Raw genomic sequence first — 7751 nt, 5'->3', positions numbered from 1 at the left:
TACTACAAGGTCATTAAGATAAGATGGGGTCTGATTATTTAAGACCTTGTATGTGAGGAGCAGGATTTTGAATGCAATTCTGGATTTAACAGGAAGCCAATGAAGGGAAGCCAAAACAGGAGAAATATCCTCTCTCTTTCTAGTCCCTGTCAGGACTCTTGCTGCAGCATTTTGGATTAACTGAAGGCTTTTCAGTGAGTTTTTTGGACATCCTGATAATAATGAATTACAGTCGTCCAGCCTGGAAGTAATAAATGCATGAACTAGTTTTTCAGCGTCACTCTGAGACAGGATATTTCTAATTTTAGAGATGTTGCACAAATGGAAGAACGCAGTCTTACATATTTGTTTAATATGTGCATTGACGGACATGTCCTGGTCAAAAATGACTCCAAGGTTCCTCACAGCGTTACTGGAGGCCAAGGTAATGCCATCCAGAGTAAGAATCTGGTTAGATACCATATTTTTAAGCTTTTCAGGGCCGAGTACAATAACCTCAGTTTTATCTGAATTAAGAAGCAGAAAGTTAGCGGCCATCCAGGTCTTTATGTCTTTAAGACATTCTTGCAGTTTAACTAATTGGTGTGTGTTATCTGGCTTCATGGACAGATAGAGCTGGGTGTCATCTGCATAGCAGTGAAAATGTATGCTATGTCTTCTAATGATACTGCCTAAGGGAAGCATGTATAATGTAAACAGAATTGGTCCTAGCACTGAACCCTGTGGAACTCCATAATTAACCTCAGTGTGTGAAGAGGACTCTTCATTTACATGCACAAATTGGGATTCCCATGATGCATTGAGTTTTTCCTTTCCAGTCACCTTTCTCACTCACTATGTGTTAATAGACCTCTCAGCATTGAATCATATCTGTTATTAACCTCTGTCTCTCTTCCACAGCATGTCTTTTATCCTGTCTTCCTTCTCTCACCCCAACCGGTCACAGCAGATGGCTCCGCCCCTCCCTGAGCCTGGTTCTGCCGGAGGTTTCTTCCTGTTAAAAGGGAGTTTTTCCTTCCCACTGTCGCCAAAGTGCTTGCTCATAGGGGGTCATATGATTGTTGGGTTTTTCTCTGTATCTATGAAGCGCCTTGAGGCGACTTTTGTTGCGATTTGGCGCTATATAAATAAAATTGAATTGAATTGAATAAAAATAGTGTACATGTATTTTGTGACCCAGAAAGAGTAATATTTAAATGTTTTTAGCCCCGCTCGTCCGCCATTGCCGTGTTTGAGTTTTGGATGAAATGCATTCTGGGATATTTAGCTGTACCAAGTCCACACAAGTCACCACCGATGCATGCTCGACAAAACGGGCGGAGCGAGAACACATCCGGGATTTTTTTCGCGTTCTCGGCTTGATGCGGACTTCGAATTGGAACAGTACTTGGTCTCCGACTGATGACGTATCACAAGTACACGAGAACGCAAGTACGCACAAGTATACATATTGAGAAAGGCCCAGCACCTTTTTTTCGTTGTTGTTGTGCTAAGCTGAATGCTACAGGCGTCACCCTAAAGAATGTAGCAAATATATACCCATTTCAATTATTTATTTTTACCAGTGACACCAATATAACATCTCCACATTCACAAATATACATTTCTGACATTCAAAAACAAAACAAAAACAAATCAGCGACCGATATAGCCACCTTTCTTTGCAAGGATACTCAAAAGCCTGCCATCCATGGATTCGGTCAGTGTTTTGATCTGTTCACCATCAACATTGCGTGCAGCAGCAACCACAGCCTCCCAGACACTGTTCAGAGAGGTGTACGGTTTTCCCTCCTTGTAAATCTCACATTTGATGATGGACCACAGGTTCTCAATGGGGTTCAGCTCAGGTGAACAAGGTGGCCATGTCATTAGTTTTTCTTCTTTTATACCCTTTCTTGCCAGCCACGCTGTGGAGTACTTGGATACGTGTGATGGAGCATTGTCCTGCATGGAAATCATGTTTTTCTTGAAGGATGCAGACTTCTTCCTGTACCACTGCTTGAAGAAGGTGTCTTCCAGAAACTGGCAGTAGGACTGGGAGTTGAGCTTGACTCCATCCTCAACCCGAAAAGGCCCCACAAGCTCATCTTTGATGATACCAGCCCAAACCAGTACTCCACCTCCACCTTGCTGGCGTCTGAGTCGGACTGGAGCTCTCTGCCCTTTACCAATCCAGCCACGGGCCCATCCATCTGGCCCATCAAGACTCACTCTCATTTCAGCAGTCCATAAAACCTTAGAAAAATCAGTCTTGAGATATTTCTTGGCCCAGTCTTGACGTTTCAGCTTGTGTGTCTTGTTCAGTGGTGGTCGTCTTTCAGCCTTTCTTACCTTGGCCATGTCTCTGAGCATTGCACACCTTGTGCTTTTGGGCACTCCAGTGATGTTGCAGCTCTGAAATATGGCCAAACTGGTGGCAAGTGGCATCTTGGCAGCTGCACGCTTGACTTTTCTCAGTTCATGGGCAGTTATTTTGCGCCTTGGTTTTTCCACACACTTCTTGCGACCCTGTTGACTATTTTGAATGAAACGCTTGATTGTTCGATGATCACGCTTCAGAAGCTTTGCAATTTTGAGACTGCTGCATCCCTCTGCAAGATATCTCGCTATTTTTGACTTTTCTGAGCCTGTCAAGTCCGTCTTTTGACCCATTTTGCCAAAGGAAAGGACGTTGCCTAATAATTATGCACACCTGATATAGGGTGTTGATGTCATTAGACCACACCCCTTCTCATTACAGAGATGCACATCACCTAATATGCTTAATTGGTAGTAGGCTTTCGAGCCTATACAGCTTGGAGTAAGACAACATGCATGAAGAGGATGATGTGGACAAAATACTCATTTGCCTAATAATTCTGCACTCCCTGTAGTCCGTGCTGCAGGGAGAATGGACTGCCATACCCGTTATGTGTCTGTGAGCGCGAGGAGGGAGAAAAAGGTGAGTGGAAAAGTACGAGTTGTCATCGAGCAGAAATGGGAGCTGGAAGCATGTAAATATAATAATAACCAGTGTTGGAACTAACGCGTTATTAAGTAACGCGTTACAGTAACTACGTTATTATTGTGGTAACAAGCACGGTACCTAGTTATTATGCCAAAACCAGGAATGCGTTACTCGTTACTGGGATTTAGATAGGGTCGTTACTCAGCAGCAAATTGGCCCTGGGTGAGGGACCAGACAAAGAGCGATTCAGAAGACCCTTATGAAAAGGATACCGAGGGAACAGTTTACCCTGCCCGGGATAGGGTTACCGGGGCCCCGCCCTGGAGCCAGGCCCGGGGAGGGTGCCCGAGGGCGAGCGTCTGGTGGCCGGGCCTTAGTTCATGGGGCCCGGCCGGGCACAGCCCAAAGAGGAGACATGGGCCCATCCTCCCGCAGGCCCACCACCCGCAGGAGGCGCCATAGGGGTCGGGTGCATTGTGTGCCGGGTGGTGGCCAGGAGCGGAGGCCCTGGCGGACTGACCCCCGGCTGCCAAGACTGGCAATAGGGACATGGAATGTCACCTCTCTGGTGGGGAAGGAGCCTGAGTTAGTGCTTGAGGTTGAGAGGTACCGGCTAGATATAGTCGGGCTCACCTCGACACATGGCTTGGGCTCTGGAGGGTGCTCCACCTGGAGACTCTGTTGTCCTGCTGGGAGACTTCAATGCTCACGTGGGTAACGACAGCGAGACCTGGAGGCGTGATTGGGAGGAACGGCCTCCCTGATCTGAACCCGAGCGGTGCTTTGTTATTGGACTTCTGTGCTAATCACAGTTTGGCCATAACGAACACCCTGTTCGAACATAAGAGTGTCCATAAGTGCACGTGGCACCAGGACGCTCTAGGCCGTAGGTCGATGATCGATTTTGTAATCGTATCAGCAGACCTGCGACCATATGTTCTGGACACTCGGGTAAAGAGAGGGGCTGAGCTGTCAACTGATCACCACCTGGTGGTGAGTTGGATCAGGTGGCGGGGGAGGACGCTGGACAGACCTGGTGCACCTAAACGCGTAGTGAGGGTGTGCTGGGAACGTCTAGCAGAGGCCCCAGTCCGCGAGATCTTCAACGCACACCTCCAGCAGAGCTTCAACAGCATTCCGAGGGAGACTGGGGACATTGAGTCCGAATGGACCATGTTCAGCGTCTCCATTGCCGAAGCTGCTGCATTGAGCTGCGGCCGCAAGGTGGTTGGTGCCTGCCGTGGTGGTAATCCCCGAACCAAATGGTGGACACCAGAGGTGAAGGGAGCCACCAGGCTGAAGAAGGAGTCCTATCGGGCTTGGTTAGCCTGTGGGACTCCGGAGGCAGCCGACAGGTATCGACAGGCCAAGCGGAATGCGGCTCGGGCAGTGGCTGAAGCAAAAACTCGGGTGTGGGAGGAGTTCGGAGAGGCCATGGAAAAAGACTTTCGGACTGCCTCGAAGAGATTCTGGCAAACCGTCAGGCGTCTCAGGAGGGGAAAGCGGTGCTCTACCTGCACTGTGTATAGTGCTGGCGGAGCGCTGCTGACGTCGACTGAGAAAATTGTCAGGCGGTGGAAGGAATACTTCGAGGACCTCCTTAATCCCACTGACACGTCTTCCAAGGAGGAAGCAGAGTCTGGGGATGAGGGGAATGACCCGCCAATTTCCGGGGGCGAGGTCACTGAGGCAGTTAAACAACTCCTTGGTGGCAGAGCCCCTGGTGTTGATGAGGTCCGCCCCGAGTTCCTGAAGGCTCTGGACGTTGTAGGGCTGTCTTGGTTGACACGCCTCTGCAATGTTGCGTGGAGATCAGGGGCAGTACCTGTGGACTGGCAGACCGGGGTGGTGGTCCCCATCTTTAAGAAGGGGGACCGGAGGGTGTGTTCCAACTACAGGGAGATCACACTCCTCAGCCTCCCTGGGAAAGTCTATGCCAGGGTGCTGGAAAGGAGAGTTCGTCCGCTAGTCGAACCTCGGATACAGGAGGAACAATGCGGTTTTTGTCCTGGTCGCGGAACACTGGACCAGCTCTTTATCCTCTCCAGGATACTTGAAGGTGCATGGGAGTTTGCCCAACCAGTCTACATGTGTTTTGTGGACTTGGAGAAGGCATTCAACCGTGTCCCTCGGGGTGTCCTGTGGGAGGTGTTGCGGGAGTATGGGGTGTCTGGCCCATTGCTACGGGCCATTCGATCCCTATACAACCGTTGCAAGAGCTTGGTTCTCATTGCCGGCAATAAGTTGGACTCGTTCCTGGGTGATGGGCTCCGCCAGGGCTGCCCTTTGTCTCCGGTTCTGTTCATAATTTTTATGGACAGGATTTCTAGGCGCAGCCAAGTGGCGGAGGGCTTTCGCTTTGGTGGCCTCAGAATCTCATCTCTGATTTTTGCAGATGATGTGGTTCTGTTGGCTTCATCGGATGAGGGCCTCCAGCTCGCACTGGAACGGTTCGCAGCCGAGTGTGAAGCAGCGGGAATGAGGATCAGCACCTCCAAATCTGAGGCCATGGTTCTCAGCCGGAAAAGGGTGGGGTGCCCACTCCGGGTCGGGGATGAGTTCCTGCCCCAAGTGGAGGAGTTCAAGTATCTCGGGGTCTTGTTCGCGAGTGATGGGAGAAGGGAGCCGGAGATCGACAGACGGATTGGGGCTGCAGCTGCAGTAATGCAGACGCTGCACCGGTCCGTCGTGGTGAAGAGGGAGCTGAGTGTAAAAGCGAAGCTCTCAATTTACCGGTCGATCTACGTCCCTACCCTCACCTATGGCCACGAGCTGTGGGTAGTGACCGAAAGAACGAGATCGCGGATACAAGCGGCAGAAATGAGCTTCCTCCGAAGGGTGGCTGGCCTCTCCCTTAGAGATAGGGTGAGAAGTTCGGCCATCCGGGAGGGGCTCAGAGTAGAGCAGCTGCTGCTCCACATCGAAGGGAGCCAGCTGAGGTGGTTCGGGCATCTGACAAGGATGCCCCCTGGGCGCCTCCTGGGTGAGGTGTTCCAGGCATGTCCCACCGAGAGGAGGCCCCGGGGCAGACCCAGGACACGCTGGAGAGATTATATCTCTCGGCTGGCCTGGGAATGCCTTGGTATTCCCCCGGATAAGCTGGAGGAGGTGGCTGGGAAGAGGGAGGTCTGGGCCTCTTTGCTTAGGCTGCTGCCCCCGCGACCCGGCCCCGGATAAAGCGGATGAAGATGGATGGATGGATGGATGGTTACTCGTTACTTCGTGTGGTGGCTATCGCGGCGCTTCCACAGATTCAATAACATTAGCAAGTGGTGGAAGCCAGCAGGTGGACGAAGGAAAAGGGAGGCAAGAGGAGAGACCCGAAGCGGCCACCGGGCTGAGTATCACGTGAACTGAACTTCAGGTAAGAAGTTATGACCTGCAGTCCATCTGGGTCAGATATGAACCAAGTTTAGGTGGAGTTTATTTTCGTTATGCTGACTTTTTCGTACTGCGTACTAGCTAGCATGATGGAGTTTCTATACAGCTGGGTGGGTGCTATGTTACTGATGTTGAACTTTATTTTATTCATAAGGTTAATTATTAGAGTTTCAAACTGTCCCGTAAAAACGGAATCATCTCGTATTCAGAGAAAATATCATGCGTTTCGTATTGAGGTGAAAAGGAACAGTTTGTCCCGGACTTCAGCTACAATGAAAAAAGACACAAAGCTGGATTTATTCTGTGTTTATGCTGCACAGCTGGCTCTTCTTCTCTCATCCTCTCACCCTCCCTCTCCTGTTTCTACTTCAATCATGAAACTGATCAATGATCAGCTGATCGGCTTTTCTCTCTTGTTTATTTATTGCCCACTTTGCGCCAGAAAGAGGAAACCAGCGGATGTCGCGCTAAACAACAGCAGCACTTTTAAGCTTGATCAGCTGTTGTTAGAATTTATTTAATATTAATTTCTAGTATCAGCTGATGTTTGCTGGAGCCACAGCTGTAAACCTGCTGGTCATGATATGGTTTGGTTATCTGGTGAGAGGGAAACATGAAGATGAAACCAGGAGATGTCCTTACTGAATCATCAGAGCTGTGATGGAGAAACAGGTTTACCTTTTAGGTGACATGAATGAGTTGAAGGGAAGTTATGAACTGTTTCTGAGAGACAAATAACACCAGGATCCTTTTCTAAGTAGCTGACAGCTGGTAACTGTGCAGGGGCGGGTCTAGCAAAGTGTTGCCAGGGGTCCATGTAGGGCATTAAAAGGGTAAGGGGGGCACAAGGAAATACTTTCTTATTCCCATTTAAAATGTCTCACTTTTACAAAAATAATTATCTGAGTCTTACAACAAACAATTGATAGATTGATACATATATACCATCAGAACAGTGTACATTACTGTCACAACAGTGTTTATTTTCATTCAAAGGCTTTATGATTTTTCCTATAATGGTGGGCCGGTCTCTAGTCAAAATGCCCGGGCCAATTTTCTGTCCCAGTCCAGCCCTGTGTGCAGCTCATCTGCAGTCTGGTGTTGCGGACCTTCAGTAATCGTAATAAATCACACAGCAATAGTACATTCATGAAGTTGTAAAAAGCATGATAATATATTAAGTAATCCAACGTATTCAGAATACGTTACTGTCATTGAGTAATGTAATGGAATATGTTACAAAATACATTTTGGGGCATGTATTCTGTAATCTGTAGTGGAATACATTTTAAAAGTAACCTTCCCAACACTGACTATATGAGCTCCAAACCTTTGTCTTTACATTTTACAACCACATTTCATGTTAAAACACAGTGTTAAATGACTCAGAAATCAAATACTACTAAAATTCTAAAGTTTTTTG

The sequence above is a fragment of the Copadichromis virginalis genome, linkage group LG22 (assembly GCF_057382275.1).
Source record: "Copadichromis virginalis isolate Kocher_CV1m ecotype Utaka linkage group LG22, C_Virginalis_male_GT1.1, whole genome shotgun sequence".
In the NCBI taxonomy this organism is placed as follows: Eukaryota; Metazoa; Chordata; class Actinopteri; order Cichliformes; family Cichlidae; genus Copadichromis; species Copadichromis virginalis.
This window is presented reverse-complemented; position numbering follows the sequence as displayed.